Source organism: Ictidomys tridecemlineatus, chromosome 12 (genome assembly GCF_052094955.1).
Source record: "Ictidomys tridecemlineatus isolate mIctTri1 chromosome 12, mIctTri1.hap1, whole genome shotgun sequence".
Taxonomy (NCBI): Eukaryota; Metazoa; Chordata; class Mammalia; order Rodentia; family Sciuridae; genus Ictidomys; species Ictidomys tridecemlineatus.
The window spans coordinates 39,472,519-39,494,080 of record NC_135488.1 but is presented as its reverse complement, the minus strand read 5'-3'; the positions used below and the strand labels follow the sequence as shown (position 1 = coordinate 39,494,080).

General features: G+C 51.4%; 2 long non-coding RNA genes across 2 annotated transcripts; one reads left to right on the top strand and one right to left on the bottom strand.

Moving 5' to 3' along the window:
- Positions 1-4,180: 4,180 nt before the first annotated feature.
- Positions 4,181-21,562, top strand: LOC144369266 (uncharacterized). The gene is made up of 2 exons (XR_013428743.1): positions 4,181-6,007; positions 18,660-21,562. It is a non-coding gene; the product is annotated as an uncharacterized LOC144369266 (long non-coding RNA).
- Positions 4,605-11,402, bottom strand: LOC144369267 (uncharacterized). The gene is made up of 2 exons (XR_013428744.1): positions 10,658-11,402; positions 4,605-6,545 (listed from the first exon to the last, which is right to left on the bottom strand). It is a non-coding gene; the product is annotated as an uncharacterized LOC144369267 (long non-coding RNA).

Below are 21,562 nucleotides of genomic sequence, written 5' to 3'. Positions count from 1 at the left end.
TCTCTGAGTGGCCCTTCGCCCTCTTTCTGGGCCCCATGCACTGGGGCTCTAGCAGAGCGACTCGCAGGGCGAGGCTTCTGTTTTGTCATTGCTGTCGCCCAATGTGCAGCAGATTCATTCCCTCTCTCCTTGTCTCTCTCTCTCAATTAGTTCCCTTGTTGTTTCTTATAACACAATGCCACAGGCTGCGTAAATTGCAAAGAAAAGAGATTCATTTGGCCCACAGATCTGGTCTCACAGCAAGAAGCAGTATCTGATGATGGCTTCTCGCTGGGAGAATTCCAAGGGGATGCCAAGGATCACATGGCTAGAAACAGGGTCCACACACGTGTGTGTGTGTGTGTGTGTGTGTGTGTGTGTGTGTTTCCATTTTTTTGAATGGGGTTTTGCTATGTTGCCCAGGTTGGCCTGGAACTCACGATGCTGCCATCTCAAGTCCCTGGAGTATCTGGGATTGTAGGCATGTGCCACCACACCTGGATCTCTCTCTTTTTATAAAGCCCCCAGGATGCAATCATGGGGCTCCACCCTGATGACCTTATCTAACCCTGATCGTCTCCCAAAGGTACCAGCTCTCCACACTCCAGGCAGATTAGGCTTCTGCCTTCGTGATACCTCACAGTGGAGATCAAACTCCAGGAGTGTCGGAGGGGGTGAGCCACATTCAACCACAGTGTGTGCATACACACACACACACACACACACACACACACATGCATATATGTACATACTAACACACACAACACATACAGGCGCACACATACACACACGCGCACACACACACACACACACACACACAATATCCACTCCTTTCTTTGTCCTCACTGCATAGCAGTCCATGGCATGGATTTACCATAACTTGTTTAACTACTCTTATACTGATAAGAAATTCTTCATCAGTGTGATTGACAAATACAATGGAGAAAGGGAACAGTTTTAATCCTCACACAGGAAGCTGTGGAAGGGCCTCAGGGTGTCTGGAATCCTCTAAAGAACGTGCTTGGTCATGGAGACTGTGGTTCTCTACCTTCTCAAAAGTTATAAATCACTGGGTCAGTACCTTTGCTTAAACCCAGGCCATCCACTAGGCTGGTCCAGCCAACCCCTAACAGGACCCCCAGAAAAGGAAATAATTTAGAAGACAGTTGACCGCCCAGAGTTTTTGAGGCAGCATGTTCTAGGGAAGGCACCCTAGAGCCGCAGTGAGGACATCAGCACTACGTCCTGGTGGCCCCTGGTAGCCTCCAAGCCTCCGCTGGCCTCTCTGCCTCCTGACCGTGAGCCTCAGGAGACCTGAATACCTCCAGGAAGCACACAACTGCAGGTTGCCCTCCAGTGACACTCACTGTTCTGTTTTACTTGGGTTTCCCCATTCCCCCATCTCTTCGTCCCACACTAATGACAGGAGAAGGAAAAAAAGAAATATTAAATGAGATGAGGATGAGACGAAGTCCACGAAAGCCGCCATGGGTCTTTAAGATGTGAAAGGCTCTGAGGGCCCCGCCCCGGGCCCCGCCCCCTGCCCCGCCCCCGGGCCCCTCCCGGGCCCCGCCTCCCAGGCCCCGCTCCCAGGCCCCGCCCCCAGGCCCCGCCCCAGGCCCCGCCTCCCGGGCCCCGCCTCAGGTCCCGCCCCCTGGTCCCGCCCCCGGGCCCCGCCTCCCGGGCCCCGCCCCCGGGCCCCACCCTCCTGTGTTCCCGCCATCTCCTGCAGTGTGGCCATGTGGCTGTGTCCTCCCCTATGGAGTGTGAACGCAAGTGATTCGTGCTGTCCCCAAGCCGGCTTTGCACCCCCTCCACACTGGTGTGCTCTACTTCTGATGCCTTAAGCATCGGTGAACCGAGGGCCTTTGGAGGCCGTGTGTGGACAAGGGCAGGACAGCAGGAGCCTAACCCTACTGCAGTCCAACTTGGAACTCAGAGAGTCACTTGAGAGAAAAGTGGCACTTGGTTCAAGCCACCCTATTTTTAGTCACTTAAAGCAGCCTTGCCTTTCGTGAGGATTCTCATGCAATTAGGAAGGAAAACTTCTGTAAAAATTATGTGGTATGTTTCAAAACTCTATGTGAAAATTATCACATGCTGTGGCGTTTTCTAATCTCCAGCCCACAGGTCAGGGTTGTTGCCCAGGTAACCTGGAATCGACCAGCAACACAAAATGCAAAAGCATATGATATTTGGGGTTATATCTTTGGTTACGAAAATTTTTTATGATGACTAAAATAATGTACCCTGCTCAGAAAGTTCCCAAGCCAAGTAATTAGCAACTTGTGCCAAGAAGACAGAAATGGAATGATAATTACCAGGATGGATGACTTTCCCACTACCTAGAAATATAAATGGGAAGCAGACAGATGCACCGGCCCTTTCTTAAATTTGATTGTGATATCTCTTTGTGTCTACTTTTCTGTTTTTCCGCCATGATGTTGACACTTTAAGGTGCTTCCGGAAAGTCCCGGGCATCTGTCATCATGGTGGAGCTCAACCGTCTGTACAGATGTCACTCTGCGATGCATGTGCTCCCAGGTTGCCTGGTTACAGGAGCAGAGCAGGAGAGCTACAGTGGAAAGGAGCTGGCAGGAGGAGCCCCCGACTTACAGCAGGTGGACTGATGAGTTGCAGGAGCTTTTTGTTTTGATACGCGTACAGTTTCCCCAGCTTCGCTGCATGTCGGCCTAGGCAGAGATGCCGCCTCTGCTGTCAGTCAACCTTGATGCAGATCCCACAGAGGACCACTACGGTCATCTGCACTGATCCCTGCTCTGGACAAAAACAATAAATGACTGAATTATTTCCAGGTCCCCTGGCTGGGATCATGGACAAGGACCTCGGGCTCTCCAGCTGTGCCCTGATCCAGAGACAGGCAGCTCTGGACCTGACCCAGGGGGACAGGGGCCCGCTGGCCAAGATCACCTGCAAAGCCTGAGTCCAGAGTGCGCCTCACATCACACCAGCATCTGTGGACCAGCTCCGAATGCTCATGAAAGCCAGATGCACCAAGGTCACTGAGAGAGCCTGACTTCCGCTGGCAAGGTATCCCAGAATTCCACAACCCCCTTGCAGCTGCCATACCCCGTCGAGTGCCAGCCGCAGTCTGGACGTCCCACCCAGGCAGCTGCCTCAGTGAAGGACTAAGTGGGCAGAGAGCAGGGTGGCAGAGGGGGCGGAGGCCCAGGCACTGGAGACAGACACCTGCTTCCTCCACTTATGGGCAAATGACCTGGTTTAGGTCTCTTCCTCCTCCGGCCTCCGTTTTCTGAGGACATGGAGATTCACACAACAGAGCCATCAGTCAATGCAGATTAGGGAGGCAAAGTGCTGAGCACAGAGTCTTCACACAATGTCTGCTCAACAAGTAGGGTGACAGTCCCAGGAGGACCATCTCTTGTGCTAAAGTAATTCATAATTACCAGAGTAATCATCAAGGACCCTCACCTTCACATTCCAAGGTGTCCCAGTTTGAGTGACAGAGAAAACGGTCACCCTGTTCATAGTCGATGATGACAATGACGGGTGGTCAGGAGCTCGTTGGGGACCTGTAGGAGTCCCCGAACACCAGTTTCCACCCTGCGACTCTGAACCATGGCTGAAGGCCTCACCCAGCCCCTGCGTGCAGAGTGGAACGTGGGTGTGAGCCATTGCACTTGGAGCTGCTCAGTACCGCACAGGCCACACAAGGAATGTTTTGTTGGAAAAGGATTCCTCCTGGAGACCTGACTCAGGAAGGGAGGCAGCCTAGAGCAGGGATGAGCAGTGTCCACAGAAGAACTCCTGCAGCAGGCAGAGCGGGGCTGTTGGAAAACCTTCTGAATGGTGCCAGGTACTGATGTCCCTGAAAGACTGCCTTTGTTTTCCCTTATAGCAAGGAGCTCTCTGGTGACGTCACAGATGACAACAATGAAGTCACTTTATAACCCAGATGCGGCCGTCACTGATTGAACTGGAATCAAGGGCTCTACATATTGTTGATCCTTTCTTCACCCCAGCAGATGGATGGAGTTAGTACTGTTATTCTCCTTCCAAAGAAGGGGAGATTAGAACCTGGGAAGATGAAGCCTTTCCTGTGGCATAAGCCAGAGTCAGGTAAGAACAGACCAAGTCAGGTGCCCCTCCAAGGGAAGCCTTGCCTTCAAAACAAGGCGTGCAGGATATATCCGTCAGCTTTCCACTACTGTAAGAAACGCTGGAGATAATCGACTTACAAATAGAAAAGGTTTGTGTTTGTTCACAGTTTTGGAGGTTGGAGTTCATGACTGGTGGACCCCGTGTGTCTTGGGCCTGTTGTAAGGCAGTACATCATGGCAGGAGCATCTGGCAGAGAAAAACCCCTATCCTCCTGTCAGGGCAAAGAAAGGAGAGAGGACAGTCCTCAGGCCCTTCAAGGGCATGCCCCCAGCCACCCGAGAACCTCCTGCCTGGCTCCACCTCCCAAGAGCACCAAAGCAGGAGCCAGGCCTCGGGTGGACATTCCAAATCCAAGCATAGCCCACGGGAGACACAGGACACGCAGAGGGTCAGACCCCCAAGCTCTGTGTGTGTGTGTGTGTGTGTGCGCGTGTGTGTGTGTGATGTGAACCTGCAATCCTGTCAAAGGAAATCACACAATGTGAAAATTAATTTTTCTCTGCTGGAAAAGAGCACCGGGGTCTACAAAGTGTATGAATGGCTTCACACGCAGGGGGGGAGGCCAACGTGGCCCCAGCCTGGGGATGGAGGAGAATAAGTACGTGCTGAGAGCAGCAGAAGTCAGGGTGTGCATGTGTCCATGGAATGAAGGTCGAAGCCCGGACGAGCGGTGCAGGAGTTGGTATCTTTGTCTCCTTTCTGTGGCTATCACAAAATATCTGAGACCAGGTGATTTATAAAGAAGAGAGCACCTATCATGTGCCATGGCTGATGTTCTGCAGGCTGGGGAGTCTAAGAACATGGCACCAGCCTATCTGCTTGGCACTGGTGAGGACCTTCTTGCCACATCAGAACATGGCGGAGGGCATCCCTGATGAGACAGAGCAAGCGTGATAACTCAGGTCAAGTCACTAATGCCGTTATCTAAACCTGCTCCCCTCCTAATGGCTCCACCCTCAAATGCGCACTGACGTGTGAACTGGAGGATTGAGGTTCTAACACATGAACTTTTAGGGGATCTACTTTTGGGTCCCCAGTTCTTGGGTCTTTGGGCATGAGGTACAGGTTTGAGGCAGGGAGAATGGGAGGGACAGATGGTCACAAGAACTGTGTTCTGCAGTTGGCTGGTGTGGGCAAGGCAGGAGCCCAGGGGCTGGGACTGAGATCCACGGACAGAGTGAGGCGAGTGGAGCTCCAGGTGCCCCATCTCCAAATAGGAGATCCTCCAGGGCACCCTGACTCGGGCGGGTGAGGCCAAGGTCTGCACTGGAGGCACAGGCCGCGGGAAATGGGGCCCAGGGCTGGAGGGGAGTCACCTGGCAGACGCCTTTCTCGTGTCAGTCAGGATGCACAGCCTTGGGTTAGACGTCACTGCTCATGTGTGGATTTTCAGAGGGGACCCCAGAGCACCCTGCTTCCCATGTGCTTCTGACAGCACATCTCAGGAAACCTCTGGAAGCAGTGTCCCGCTTGTAATTTCAACAGGAATTGGTTTTCCCCAAAGTAGGTCAGAAGCTCCAGAGAAACTTATGGATTTTGACTTGGCTTTTTCCATCTTGAAGTTCAAAGAGCTTGAACAAGTTCACTGGAAAAGAAAAAAACATGACTTTTTTTAAAAAAAAAAAATCTGAAATATGCGTGGCATGAAGGAAACTGAAAACGGACGGCGTCAGAGAGAACCTCAGTGCTGGCCCAGTCAGTCACCCGAGAACAAGTTCACTGTCCCAGGCTGACGCCTAGGTGGACCTCCCCTTTGCCCAGGTGGGGCAGGTGCAGCCCAGGGTGCAGAGACCACAGAAGCAGGTGAGGCAGATGGCTCTTTGAGGCTGCTACCTGTCCCTGGTCTCACTTATGGTCAACTCTGTCATTGGGCCTGCCTTTCTAGGTGAGTCACAAGGACAATTTATAATCTTCAGTCAATTTCCTGTGCTTCCTACACTTTGCAAGGTTTCTTCAGCCTCTCTGCTAGAAGGAGGAAATGGGGGTGGGGGTTCATGCACAAGGGGGGAAAGCGTTTTGTCTCCAGCCCCATGTGTGCGTATGTCGGGCAAAGAACCCAGATCTCCAAGTCCCACAAAGACACCCTATTTTTCATCCTCAGTAGTACTCGGTCAAGGACCTTGTCCAGAGCCAGCCCCCTTAAATGGCTGCTGAATAAATGACCGTGTGACTACGGCTTGTGTCTTCACTTGACAAGGAAGCGTATGCCTGGGAGGGCTTGGAGGGTGGGGTGAAGGGAGAATTCCTCTCTGTCTCTTGCCAACTCCAGGGGCTGCTACTTCTCCTGCTGATCAGCAGCCCTTCTGCCGTCTTTAGGCATCAGAACCCGGATTTTCCACTGATGGACCACCTTTTTCCATTCTTCAGTCGTTGGGTTTGGGTGAGCTTGAGTTCCCCAGGCTCCAGTGGGTCTGTGGCCAAACCTGGAAAATTACAGAATCCAGTGAATGCCTTGTCATGCTTTGGATTCCGCAGGCTAAGAACTCCTACATCAGAAAGTGATTTTGTCCAAATAAGCCCAGATGGCAATAGGCATCATAAACTGCCTTCAATAGCCCTGGTCTCCCTCCTTAGAAGGGCTGGCAGATGACTAGGGTGCAGGTTACCTTGTCCCTGGACTTTGGAGAACATTTCTACAGATGACTAATTGGGAACAAATTAGATTCCATCTTATGTTGCTAGAACTTCCGCAGGAACAAGCACTCTTTTTATCTGACAGCTGGACCTCGCTCTGCCACAGCAAGATGGGTTTCAGATTTGCGTACAAACTCCAGTGATCTTGTGATCTTGTCCTTCAAACGCTTATAGCAATGCAAACCGAAAAAGAAGGAGCATATTCACAGCTTGGTCAGCACGCTGTCTTTGGAGCAAGACTGGAGGAAACGTGTGATCTCTTTACCCCTGAATATCTTCATTTGTGGCCAGGTGCCCAGCTTCTGGTTGAGTGTCAACAGTTGAGTTCAATTCCCTCCCAACTGGACATGGCATCTGTTGGCTCTGTGGTCTGGAAGACCCTGATCAATGACCATGAGGTGGTACTGTGATCTGCACTTGCCGATAAAGACCTGCCACGATCCCTATCCTAAAACCAAGCCCCGAGCCAGGCAGCGTCCGATTCTCAGATCCATTTCTGAGCAGCTTCTTCATTGGGCTGAGGGAAGGGGTGACGGGACCTTGTGGGGTTCATTAGATCCACCTAAGGACTGCATAGAGAGGTCTGTGCTCAGGAGCTTCACAGAGCAGAAGACACAGAAATCGTTGTCATTCCTGAGAGATGGCTTTCACGTGAACAGGAAATCAGAAGGACTCTGTCCGTCCAGGTGGAGAGGCCAGCCTTTGGGTTTGCCAGCCTCCCTCCCCAGGGGAAAGGCAGGAACACTGCGTGATTCTGGCCGTAACTCCAGGGTGCACCCAGGTCCCACCCTCTCTGCTTTCATCCAAAATGTCCCTTCTGGAAAGAACCTGCTTCTCTATGGAGCCTGTTTACCGGAGTCGCGAGAACTCTCAGAACACTCCATTCCCTGTCTCTCCACCCCCCGACTCCCACCCCACAGCATCCCCGTTGGCTCCCTTCCACATGGTGGTCACATCGACACAGTCTGGCCCAGGGTGACCATATAGTCACTTCATTTATTTTTAAAAATCAGAGGGAAAAAAAGAAGCCTAACAATAATGAACGTCACATTCTGAATCCAGACTGGAGTGTGCTCATCCTTATGCCCACACAGTCACAAAGGAGAATTGTTAATACAGTTTTATGGAGCAAGGGGTGCGCAGAGGCAAGAAGACCTGGGTTCAGGAAAGCCACCTGAGGCTCTAAAGACCTAGAATCTTCTGGCTACAGAAAAGTTCTAGGAACATAGAAAGGCCAACTTCCTCTCTTCCTCCTCCCACCTCCTCTTATGTGCCCAACAACAAAACCTGTGCTTCATACAGAGCGGGGACAGTCTGCTCCCCCGGGGGACCTCGCAGAGGGGGATGCACTGACCCCATGCCAGTGTCCAGGAATACCACAGAAGACCCCTGGCCTCAGGATGCACCGCACAGTGCCCAGGACCAGGCTGGGGTCTGACGGGGGGCTGGGCCCCACTGTTCACACCCTCTGGGAGACAATGGAGCACCCACTCTCTGCCAAGTTCAGAGGCCCTCCAGGCCTCCCTGTGCTGGGCGGGACAGAGGTGGTGAGCTGCAGGGCCACCGCAAGCAACTCTAGGCAAAACTGGAAGCAGGAAGACAGTCAGGGAAATGGCAGGAGGCTGGGGACGTGAGGCTCCGAGTGGATCTGGAGGCTGGAGGTGCCATGTTAAAGTGCCATCTCTGGACCCAGACCAGAGACTCAGACTCTGGGGTCACAGCTGGGGCCCCTCCTGGGTAGGGACAGAGAGGGGTGGGCGGGGGTGGAGTGGGACATGTGGATTTTGAAAGACACCTGAATGGGCATCAGCAGGCACTGGGGAGGGACAGTCAGCCAGACACTGGGGAGTCAACGGGAAAGCTCTGGGCAGGACACTCACCTGTCCCCTGAGGCTTAAGGCTGCCAGAATGACTCCCCTGGGCCTAGGTCACTTTCTGTCAAGTGCTGAGAGGAAGTTGGCTCAAAATGGCCTCCCAGGCCCTCCACAGGGAAGCTGTGTTCTGAGGACCATGAGGAGGCAGCAGCTGGCCACTGTCCAGGTGTGCGTCCACCCAGACGCCGCCTTGCCCAGCACAGCGACCTCGGCCCCTCGGCCACCTGTTCTGAGGTCATTCTTCTGTCCCCAGGCTGTGACGTGCTGAGCTCCCAGCTGGAAATGCGCCCAGGGCTGCGAAGGGACGGGGCGGGGGCAGGTGGACGGGAATGGGAAGTCAAGGACACTGGGTTCCTCAGCGTCACCAAACCTGGCCACCACCGTGGGCAAACCACCACAGCTTTCTGAGCCTCTGTTCTCAACTGCTGGGAGGAGGACCGTCCGGATGTCCCCAGTCCCCTGCAGAGGTGGTGTGCTGGGAACTCACAGGTCAGGAGCCCGGGCCTCCCACGCTCACCGGCTCTCCAGTCCTCTGGCAGAGCTTCCTGGAAATGCAGGGAGGATCTCCCCTCAACCCTCCTCACCTTTCCACAGCCATCTGACCCCAAAGAGAAGGCCGTCCTCACTGGGCTTAGCTGCAGCCAGGACCCCCTTTCCCAGATGGGCCAGCGCTGCCTTCTACACCACTGCCCAGTGGAGCCCGTGTGTTGGGCTGCAGGCCTGGGGACAGCGTGGCACCTTCCACCTGCCTGCAGAATGACACCTGCCCTGCTCATCAGGCATGCTCCTCTTCTAGAAGCCACTGCGGGTCTGAGGCCAGCCTCCCCCTTAGCCTTTGCCCCATATCACAGGCTTGTGTTGCCTTACAAACCAGACCCAAGTCTTGGCAGTGTGCGCCCAAAGCCCAGGTCCTCCGGGCTGGGGGGAGGGATGCTGGAACAGAGACGGGCCGCTCTGCTGTGGCTGCCCTCAGCTCAAGCGGCCCCACCTGCCTTCCTTGACAACAGAGATAAGGAGGCTCAGAATTGACCAGGCAGTCGGGAGAAACAAAGTCCTCCCACACCAGCAATTGCCCAGAGATGTTGCCATGGTAAAGGGGGCATGGCTGAGAGCCAAGCTCAAAGAACCAGTTGCTGTCACCACTGCTGGCAAGGTACCCATGGACGTGCACCAGCCGCCTGAGGCTGCAAAGGACCTTTGCACTCCTGAATATATAAATAGTTATCTTTTAATTTTATTTTAAAAAAAATTTAAGGTGCTGGGGTTCAAACCTAGGGCCTTGTTCATGCTAAGAATATGCTCTACCATGGAGCTATACCCCCAACCTGCTGGGGATTCCAAGGTTAACCAGGTTCCAAGTTTAACCAGGAGGAGTTTGAGGATTGTTGCTTATTTGTGAACTGAATAGCTGGAGAGAGAGAGAGAAAGGAAAAAAAAGAAAGAAAGAAAGAAAACTTGGTGCTTGATAGCCTGCACCTAATACATAAGATGATCCTTGCTGGGTTGGTGGCTCATGCCCACCATCCCAGCATCTCGGGCAGGAGGCTGAGGCAGGAGGATCGCAAGTTCAAAGCCAGATTCAGCAAAAGCAAGGCGCTAAGCAACTCAGTGAGACCCTGTCTCTAAATAAAATGCAAAATAGGGCTGGGGATGTGGCTCAGTGGTTGAGTGCCCAGAGTTCAATTCCAGGTACACACACCCCTGCCCTCCAGAAAGAGAGATCATACTTACCTTACTAAATTGCAAGAAAGCAGAGGTGAACATCATCGGCTTCATATCTAGGAATTTATGATCTGGTTGAGATACTAATAGAGACAAGCAGGGCATTCCTGGATCTGCCTGGGGTCAGCATGTCCACATCCAGGGGTAACTTCTCCACGTGCTCCTAGTGGAGCGAGCTGATGGGGGCACCCGTCTGTCTCTGTCTCTCTCTCTGTCTCTCTCTCTCTCTCTCTCTCTCTCTCTCTCTCTCTCTCTCTCTCTCTCTCACGCACACAGGGCAGAACCCAGTTCACAGACCCGCTTACCAGATTTCTAAACACAGGAGGCCTGGGAGATAAATCAGGGGCGCTCAGAAGAGGCAGCATTTAGTTGGACAAACAGGAGGGAAAATATTGCGAGCAAGAGGAACAGAGCGAAAGAAAAATGGAACGAATTAAACTGAACATGAGACACGTTTGGCCCTTGTTGAAGTCAAGTCAGGTGATTTATGCTCGAGACTTCTAAAATGCCCTGGAGGGCTTCTCTGAAGTTCCGTTCCCTTCGGTGCAAAACGGGCACCACCGCGCCGTAGAGACGCGGTGTTAAATGTGAAAAAGAGCCAAGAAGCAGGGGGATCAGGCGCTGCCGAGGGCGAAACCTCACTCTTCAGTACATGAAGCTTTTGGGTGACTAACGCCGTGTGAGCAATTTGTGTGGGCGACGACCGAGTGGATCCAGAGCTGCGAAGAAAGAGGATGCAGGAAAAAGCCTCGCGCTGCTGCTCCCACCTCGGGTTCACTGCAAGCTCGCTCCCGCCCGCTTCTTCCCAGGAGTTTCTTGGGGCTGCTGAAGGCAGAGCAGGCAAACGGCGCGGCTCCCTGGCGGATGGCGCCCTCGCGCGGCGACGCCGGGAGTGACAGCTCGGCCCGCAGGTGCGGGGGAGTCAGGGGAGGATCAGGCTCCAGAGCTGGAAGGGGAACGCGTGGTGGGGGATACCGAGGCTCCGGGGACCCTGTGCCTGCAGTCCCTGCTCCCTGAGGGCATGTGGATCTCAGCGCTGGCCCCGAGGCTCCCAATCCCCCTCCTCCCGCCCACCCTGGACCCCAAGGCTACTGCATCCTGCAGAACGGCTCTCTGCAAAGTTAATTAATTAATCCAGTAGGCGGAATAACAAAATGACCTTAGATTTATCTTATCCTCTCCTTTCAGTGAATCTGAACGTGGCCTTGTGCTGAGAAGCTCTTCTTTGTGTAATGAAAAATGTCATGTTAACAGCATTCATAAACAGAAGTGAGCTTAAAGGCTTTTTTCCCCCCACTGGCTCTGTTCTGTCCTTGGTGCTAACGGTGTTCCCAGAGTCCCACCAGGGCCAGCACGCCTTGTCACTACCCCAAGCAGTGGACATTCACAGACTCGCATGCTGATACTTACCTGGAAGGTACATCTTGTTGTTTGTGCTGCTGTGGGGAAACTGAGGCTCAGAGAGTGAAAGCAACTTGCTCAGGAGTCAGTGGTGGAGTTGGCTGCAAATTCAGGTGTGTAGACCATCAGAACCATTCCTTTTTTTGACACCAGAGATTGAACCCAGGGGTGCTTTACCACGCAGTCACATCCCCAACCCTTTTTAATATTTTATTTAGAGACAGGGCCTCGCTGAGTTGCTTAGGGCCTCACGAAGTTGCTGAGGCTGACTTGGAACTTGGGATCCTCCTGCCTCAGCCTCCCCAGCCACTGGGTTTCCAGGTGCACACCACTGCGCCTGGCACTGGAGGTCATTTCTAAAAGGTTGTGGGCTTCCTGGAAGGTGCCCAGCTGCTTAGGCTGAGAAGGAACAAAAATTCTGGGTCAAAGAAGCTTTCAAGACCAGCTGGTGACCACAAAGCTCCATCATCCTGAGCAAAGTGAGAGGTCTTTTCTTTCTGGCCACCCTGAGACACTTGGCTCGGGAAGCTTCCCCGTCATCGGGAAGTGACTCTGAATGAAACATATTTCAGAAGAGGCTGGAGCCTGTGCCTGGCCACCCACCGGGGTGGTGACTTTAGAATTCAACCCCTCCCACGGTAAGGCACATCACTACCATTTGATCAAAACCCAGGGGTCATCGGGCGCCATGGCGCACACCTGTAATCCCAATGGCTCTGGAGGCTGAGGCGGGAGGATCGTGAGTTCAAAGCCAGCCTCGGCAAAAGCCAGGCTCTCAGCAATTCAGTGAGACCCTGTCTCTAAATAAAATACAGAATAGAGCTGGGGATGTGGCTCAGTGGTCAAGTGTCCCTGAGTTCAATCCCTGGTGCCCCCACAAAAAAAACCCAGGGGTCATAAATCTTGAATATTTTCTACAAATGAGAGCATTTTAAAACACTGAGAACTCAAAACTGAATAGAGGAATATTTGATTTTTTTAATTTTTTTATTTTTTATTTATTTATTTATTTTTTTGTCGTACCTACTGACGTGGTCCGTTCTCTTGAGAGCTTGGAACTCAAAGCCAGGCGGCAGGAGCTGAAGGTCGTCCTGAGATGGTTCAGCTGCCAGCTCCCATGGCACAAAGACAATTAGAGGAACCAGTTTGACACCATGCACCCTGGGGCCACCTTACCTGCTGTCTCCAGCTACAGCCCCCTCAAGCTGCCCAGATCCACTGGGCACTGAGGGACCTCACCCGTGTGCAGACAAGAGACAGGAGCTGCCCCGGTACAGTAACATGAACAGGGAGAAATGCACCATAAACAGGCATCAGCTATTAACACCATAGCTGCTCTGAGCAGGGGACAGGAAGACTGTAAATAGCCTTGGGCTAAGGGAAGACAAAGTACGCCAGGGACAGACATGGCTGGGATTCAGACCCCACTGGACAGAGGGGCCATTGGTTTGAGGGTGACTTCTGCTCCACAGCCTCCCCCAAGGCTGGCTAGCAGATGGCAGCAAACCTCACTGGGGGCTGAGCGCCGCCCCGGGGGCACCCAGCACTGACCAATGTTGCCAGAATGTTCTCCTGAGCACCAGAAGCAGGAGGAGAGGCCCTTTCTGGCTGCAGTGTTCTCCCAGGTCCTTCCAGCGACCAATCTGGCAGAAGGGAAATGTTTACAGGGTCCAGCTCCAGGACTGAAGCAAAGCAAAGGAAGGACGAGGGGCTTTGGAGCTGAGAAGCCATGCATTGCTTGCAAGAGTCCCAGATGGGAAGCAACCCGAATGTCCACCAGAAAAACAGGATTAAATAAACAGCCATAGAGATCTTCAAAGATTCAGGGTACGGTGGCGCACACCTGTCATCCCCGCAGCTCGGCGGCCGAGGCAGGAGGATCGCAAGTTCAAGTCCAGCTCAGCAGCTTAGTGAGGCCCTGTCTCTAAAGAAAATACAAAAAAGGGCTGGGGATGTGGCCCAGTGCTAAAGTGCCCCTGGTTCAATCCCCAGCACCACCCCTCCCCCACCAAAAAAAATTAAAACAAATTCAAAGATTCAGTAAAAAAAGGAGTGAATTCCAGCCACACATGACCACACGGATGAATTCTAGAAACAAAATTCAAGGAGAAAAAGTCGCAGAAGATCAATGCAATTCCACATTTATAGAGGTCAAAACAAAGTGGAAGATATAGATGTGGTATTTTTTAAATGAGTAAATTTTTAATGAGCTATTTTTGATGATTAAAATCATGAAAACTAATATTTAGGAGAATGGTTACTTTGGGGGTAGGGGCTCAGATTGGAGAGCAGTTCGTAGGGAGTTTCGAACCTATTGATCATGTTCGAGTTCTTGTATTGATGGCAGTGCATGAGCATCCATTTTACTGCTATACTTTTACTTTCATGAATGTCTGCGTGGATAAATATAACTTAGACTAAAATAAAAGCTGGGCGGAGGCTGTAGCTCAGTGGCAGAGCACTTGCCTAGTATGAGTGAGGCACTGGGTTCCATCCTCAGCACTGCATAAAAATAAATAAACAAAATAAAGATATTGTATCCATCTAAAAATAAAAAAAAAATAAATAAATAAAAGGAATTGAATTACAGAAGATGGGTGGGGACCTACCTGGTCTGGCGGCAGCTCCTGTTTAGAAGACCTGTGCCTCTTAATGGATACAGCTCCACGTGAGCCAGCCCAGGACAAATTGTTGACAGAACATTTGCAAACTTTGCAGAATCCAAAAAAAAGTGCCCAGGACCAAAGTAAATTGGTCCTTCGTGACTGAGAATCCAATTAAAATTAAGCTGTCTGCATTCATTCCTGGGGGATCTTCCACCGAGCAAAGACTTTTGGAGAATTTTCCAGTAACTCATGAGTCACTGTCTTGAACAATGAAGACTGGCCTTTCCCTTGGGGTTCCGGATCTCACAATCGGGAGCGATGCTGAAGAGTCCAAGGATGTTGATGTCCACTCCATTCAAAGACCTGGGTGTCCGTCCGATAGAGAATGCTAAATGTTGGAGAGAGTGTGCAGACGTGGGGACGCTGGTGCTTTCCTGGTTGGGATGCCACGTGGTGCAGCTACCGGGGATTCCCATGTGAGGAAGGTATTTGGCTCCGGAGAACAGACTCCAAAGAACTGAAAACAGGGACCCTGACACCCATGTTCATAGGACATTATTCACCGTAGTCAACAGACGGCAGGAACCCAAGTGTCCACCCGTGGATGAGTGGATACACAAATGTAGCATAGTACTGAGGAGGAAGAAGGAGATTCTGACACCTGACACAGCATGAAGAAAGCTCACAGACTGTAAGTGCAGCCAGCCAGTCCCAAGACAACTCACACCGTGGGGCGCATGAGGTGCGCTCACACACTGTGTAACGAGAGGTGTTTCAGTCGACAACGGAGCGTGTGTGCCACAGGGGTCCCCTAAGATCGCATCACCTGGTGACGGCACAGCATTGTGATGGTACACTCGACGGCGCTCACCCCAGGACAAGATTGCCCGACTCTGCATTTCTCGGAACTTGTCCCCATTGTTGAATAAAGCAGGACTGTACCCTAAGTGTAGTGGTGGCTGTCACGGCTGGGGAGAGGGAGGGAGGGAGGGAGAGTTGGGGCATCATGGGGACAGAGTAGGTAGATCCTGAGATGGACGGTGGTGTGTTTGCACCACCAAGTGAACTCGCAGAACTGGCCGTTTTGAATTTTGTCCTGTTTACTTTACCACACACAGGAACAAATCTATGAATCCAGCCTGAAGGGCTCAGCAAGTTCCCCTGTGCTGAGAGGGTTCATGCCAGGGCTGGGGCGTGTCTTGTGGGGAAGAGTTTGGTCTGCGGCTCTGGCAGCTGTGACCCAAACCTCTGCTTAAGGAAATCAGTGGGAGGGTCCCAGAGAGTGGCTTCCTCCAATCCAAGAGGTTCTGTGTCCTCCCAAGAAAAGCAGTGGGGTCTCCCCAAAGAACCCAAGCCCCCCATCCTTCACAGACCCCCAGGGCTCCTGGAGAGGGCTGCCTCGGGGTCTTGAGATGCACCTGGGGGGAGGTGGTCTGGAAACCCCCTCCCCCATTAGCATAGGCCCCAGGGCCCATGTATCTGTTTGTGTCACCAAGCTACACTCTGCTCGGATGTCATCACAGCATTCCTCTCTGGCCTGCCCAGACCCTCGGGAGCCCCTGTAAAGCTTCCTCATCTCAGCTCTAGGCCAGGATTCCTCCCGGCCCCTGCCTGAGCAGGCCAACCCCATGCACCTTCCACCCCAGGCTACTTCCGCCTTTTCCTAATCGTGGTCGGAGCCCAAGGAGGTAAACGTCACTGTTGTTTTTATGGATAGTATTCAAACCTAGAAATCTAAACTTTGAATTGCAACAGATATCCAGATCTTGAAAAGAAACCACCTACAATCAGGGTTGGCATTGACAGTGTGCCATTAATAGGCAGAAGTTAAGGAAACTTAAAGCAAAGAAGCCAAGTTAAGAAACCTAGAAAAGGAAAACAAAACCAAAATAAACAAGTCTCAAAAGAAAGATAAACTGAGAAAACTAGTAGTCATAATGAAGTGCTAGTATCCTTCATATGCAAAGATTAGTAACAAGTCAATAAAAACAAAGGAATATCTTGGGCTGGGGTTGTGGCTCAGCAGTAGAGCACTTGCCTAGCACCTGCGAGGCCCTGGGTGTGATCCTCAGCACCAAATAAAAGTGAATAAAATAAAGGTATTGTGTGCAACTACAATTAAAAAATACAGGAATATCTCAATAAAAGGGAAAAGAAAAGATAATTCTTGGCCTGGGGTTATAACTCAGTGGTAAAGCAGCACTGGCCTAGCACAGGAAAGGGTCTGGGTTTGATCTTCACCACATAAAAACAAATAAATAAAATAAAAAGGTTAAATTCCAAAAAAGAAAAAGAAAAGGAAATTCTTCAAAAGATATGTAAATCTCTGCCAATGCTTCCTTATAAGTTTTAAAAGTTCAGACCTCAGCAAAAACAAAATCTGGACTAGCTTTTCAGACTGTATGAACTGAATTTCTTACCTATCCTCATCCTTCATATTTACCTTAGGAGCACCGCCCTGAGGAAGCCGCTCCTGAGCTCCCCTCCAAAACTCGGGGTCCCTACATTTGCCTTCGTGCTCTGGTCTGTTTTAACACCTATGGCAGCTGGCTTCCACCAGGCCTGGGCTGCACCAGGACAGGACCCCCAGCAGCAGCATACGTTCAGCATTCAGTAGGCACTTTTAATAGGTGCTTGCTGAAGCACTGAATGTATGCATGCATGAAGATGAATACAGTAAAAGCATAATTTTTAGTTATGAGCCAAAATCTCACTTGACTCGTCATGACACCTCGTGGTGACTGATCCCCTCTACAAACCTGACAAAATCAGCAGAACTTACCCTAAGGACAGGCACTTCCTTTTGTTCCAGCAAAGGCCTTCTGAGCACCAGAAGGAACGGTGTACCAGGGACCGTGTGAGTGCAGGGGACACTGGATGAGCTGATGGGCCCCATCCTCTTGGGGCCAGAAGCACCTGCTGGTGCTGACCACCACAGGGTGGGTGCTGGTGTTAATACTGTACCATCGTAGGAGAAAGTGTAGGAAACTTCTCGGAGGGTGGTCATGGAATTAGCACCAGAAGGGTAGCCTCCAGGAAGTGGAAACTTTCCATTACGTGAAGCTGCTTTTTAATATCCGGTTCATCCTTCCCTCTAAAACTGACTGGGGTTCCCCGTGGCAGGGTATCGCCTCAGTGTCACTCCTGGTTCCAGCAATCCCTCTGGAAGTCAATATCTAAAGCTGAGTGGTCCTCCACCTCTGCAGAGAAAGGAGGCTGGGCAGGGAGATGCGCCTTCAACTTCCACGTCCTCCAGTCCGTCTCCTCTGCTCTCCAACCCAGCTTTAAAAGGACACCCTAATTGGGTCACCCGGGGCTGGATTTCTCATGCTAAACCTGTAGCAAAGCACATGACAGACATTAAAATACCAGGACTAAACCTGGGTGACATTTCCTCCCAGCCTGCAAAGGCTCTATGCACAGCAGCTCCCTGACTTACGTTGGGGGTTCTGCCTCAATAGAACCAAGGCTGCGTGAACATGTGAGTTAAAATGCATTTACTACACCTGACCACCAGATCCCAACTTAGCCTGGCCTTCCCTCCACATGCTCAGAACGCACACATTAGCCTACAGCTGGTCAAAATCATCTAACACAAACCACTTTGTATAATATGGTGGTGGAAAAACAAAATAATAGCATGGTGATGCTTTTGTATCATCATAAAGATGAAAAATCATAAGTTGGGTATTACCAAAAGCTATGAGGGATGATATTGAAATAGTTGACTTTGTGACACTTCTATGTGGAAAAAAATAAAACACAAGAAAAAATAAAAATAAAAAAAGATAAAATAGCAGTCCACACACAGTGAAGTGCTAGTGTCCTAATACATAAAGAGCAGTTAGAAATCAATGACTATATTGAATATCTCAATAAGAATAGGTAGAGAAGAGATAATTTTTCAAAAAATATATAAATTAGGACTTGGGATGTCAGAACTTGCCTAGCATGCATAAGGCCCTGCACTTAGTTTAAAAAAAAAAAACAGAAAAACATAAAAATAGCAATTGCATGAAAATTAAGACAACATTGTTTCATGGGTTGAAAAGGAATGAAAGATTTATAATACTTAACTCTGACAACAGAGTCCTTTGGGGTGTTAAAAGTGACATATTTCCAGAGGAAGTTGTTGGTAATAGATATTTAAAAAATAGTAAACCTTTATATTTTAGATATAAATACAGTAAGAGTTCATATTTAGATATAAAATTTCTAAATTTCATAAGTAGATATGAAAATAGTAAAATGCCGTATTTTTAGTGAATTCATCATTATCTGCCAACTCTTCCACTTCTAGGACCATATTCCCGTTGGCCAAGAACATAAAGAAGCAGCATGTTGGTGAAAGCACAGCTGTGCGTGCAGAGCGTCTGCATACATGGATATTCGAAATAACTCCCTTTCCGTAGAGTGAAAGAAGAACTCTTGAAAAATTATGTGTTTGAAGCCGAAATTTTACTTGATTCAAATAAGAGTCGACTGACCCTATACTATCCTGTCTTAGGCGGGAGACATAATGTCATTCAAGTTTCTTATCAGCTGAGAACATTTAAAATGGTGGATGTGTCCACATTCTGGCCGTGGTCTGAAAGGATTCTCACCAACAGGCCTGCAGAGCTTCATCTGTGGGTGGATTTAGGTGGATGTTCACTTTACTCATAATTTTAAAAAATAATGTGTCGAGGATGTGTGGTTTTAAATTTATTTATTTATTTGTACCAGGGACTGAACTCAGGGCACTCGACCACTGAGCCACGTCCCCAGGCCTGTTTTGTATTTTATTTAGCGACAGGGCCTCACTGAGTTGCTTAGTGCCTCACTGTTGCTGAGGCTGGCTTTGAACTCCCGATCCTCCTGCCTCAGCCTCCTGCGCCACTGGGATGACAGGCGCGTGCCACCATGCCTAGCTGAAACGCGTTTTGAAATGCAATTTAAAATCGCATTATTAAATGCCAGCTGTTTCCATTTAACATAAGCCTGACCTTTCACACATGCCCAATTCCAACCCAGCCACTGCCCTTGAGCTTCGAGGTGACACAGATCACCTCCTGAAACCCACAGAAAAGCTAGGTTCTGAGACTCGGGGTGAAAGATTTGGCCCTTCTTTTCCTTTAGCGTGACACCGCTTTTCCAAACCCCTCCACGAAGCCATCGGACACTTGGAACGACCCAGGTCACCGTGCACGGTGCCAGCTCTACCAACGCACAGCAGGAAAGCCTGCCTCCGCTGAGGCTGCGGTTCCGTGTGGAGGCCCGTGGAGCCTCCCAGCCCAGAATAGCGCTCCTCCGAGGCTCCGTTTACAGGACGCGGAATTACACCTTGATGGCGCTCATCTGGCTGTCACGTCCCGGTCGCTCCTATTTTTAACCAGCACAATGGGAACATTCGTCCTCTGACTCACGGGAGAGTTTCGAGGCCAGGCTTTGGCTTTGAATGCGACAGTCCCCCTCGTCCTCACGCTGCCTGTTCAATGAAGGAACAGCCTGAGATTAAAACCTCAGCGCCCAGGCCACCTCCGGGGACAAGAATAGCGACTGCGCCGAGGAAGGGGACCTGGAGCCCGGGAGCAGCAGACTCGGCCCGGCTTGGTGGCCTTGGGGGACCCTCGAGTCCCGCAGGGCAGTGCCTGGAAGGGGCGCTGGGTGCCGGTCCACTCGGGCAGACCCACCAGGGTGGGCCGAGTCCCCAGGCCTTTCTGCTCCCCGGAACCAGCCCCAGGGTGGCCCTGGTGCCCACGCAGACCATAGCAGGTGACATTCAAAGCCGAAGAGCAGTGAGGTCATTCCCTCCTCCAGACCCAAAGCCACCCAGAGGGGAGGTCTGCGTCCCCACCCTTGCATCTCAGCCAGCTCCTGAGAGCTCCGTCCCCAGAACGTCCTAGAAGTGCCACTGAGCTGCCTGGGGCAAAGGCCAGGCGCCCTCCTCCTGGCTCCTCTGCCTGGCTCACTGCTGGGACACCGCCTCTCGGAACCCGGATGCTAGGGTCTGCACAGCCCGAGCCGTGATTGACAGCTCTGATTGACACCTCTGATTGACAGCTCTAATTGACAGTTCCCACCGACCTAGCCGCCCAGCCTGGCCCAGGCAGGTGAGGGAGGACACGACACGTCTCCAGGGTCCCTGCCAGTCTCGGGGTCTCCCTGTCTGAGTGCTTATTGGGTCTTGATCTGTGGAATCTGTGACCACAAGGGAGGGGTGTCTTCTAATGCCAACGGTTCAGCGGGGACCGCTGGGCAGTGATACCAACTGCAGCTCAGGTCTGGTGGATGCATTTGCCAGGACTTGCTGCACACAAAGCCCTGTTCTAAGTGAGACACGAATATTAATGTAGTGGAACACCCATCTGCGTCACAGCCCTGTGAGGTCCACACTAGTATCATCTACATCATTCACTGTGGAAACTGGAGCTCAGAAAGGTTAAGTCACTTGCCCAAGATCATGCAGCTACCAAGTAGCAAACACAGCATGTGCATTGCATACATGCTCTTACACTGCTTGGTAGGTACTTTGCTTCTGGTGAAGGTTTTCTCTTTCAACTTTCTACATGGACTCCCTCTCCCGACTCCAGTGTCCCCTCAGTGTCCTGTTTCCTTTTTTGTCCTGCCTTGCAGGGATGTGATCTGAGGGACATCTGCCCATCTTGCCCACCTTGAGAAAAATCGGATAAAAATGTACTGTCTCTGTAGCAAAGGGACAGTTCATCAGACCAGCCTCACGGTGCCTCCTCGCCCCGACCTGATTCCTCGCAGGCCCCGGGCAGGGGTTGATTTACATCCTGCAAGCACACAGGCGGCCCGAGATGCCCCTTCAGCTGCGGGCCCCTCTCAGCAGTCATTTCACCTGGGTGCACATTGAGTTCCTGGGCGCTGGCTCACTCAGCAGGCCTGCTGTCTCCAAAAGAGGACACGGCAGCACAGTGGCCTTCGGGAGCTCTGAGGGGCTGGATTTCTTGCTTCCTTAAACACTTATATGCACCTGCTAACGCATCCCATCAATAAAGGTCACTGCTGTGCAGCCTTCTAGCTCTGCCTCTGCCGGCTGGGAGTCCCTCCTAGAGCCCTGGGCAGCTCTGACAGCGGTGCACTAGATGAGGAGGAAACCCATCCCACCCTGGTATCCACCCCAAATCAGCAAAACGTTCTGATTGTTTTCAAACAAATAAAAGCCTGAGTGGCAGTGGCCTCAGTCTTACCCACTTA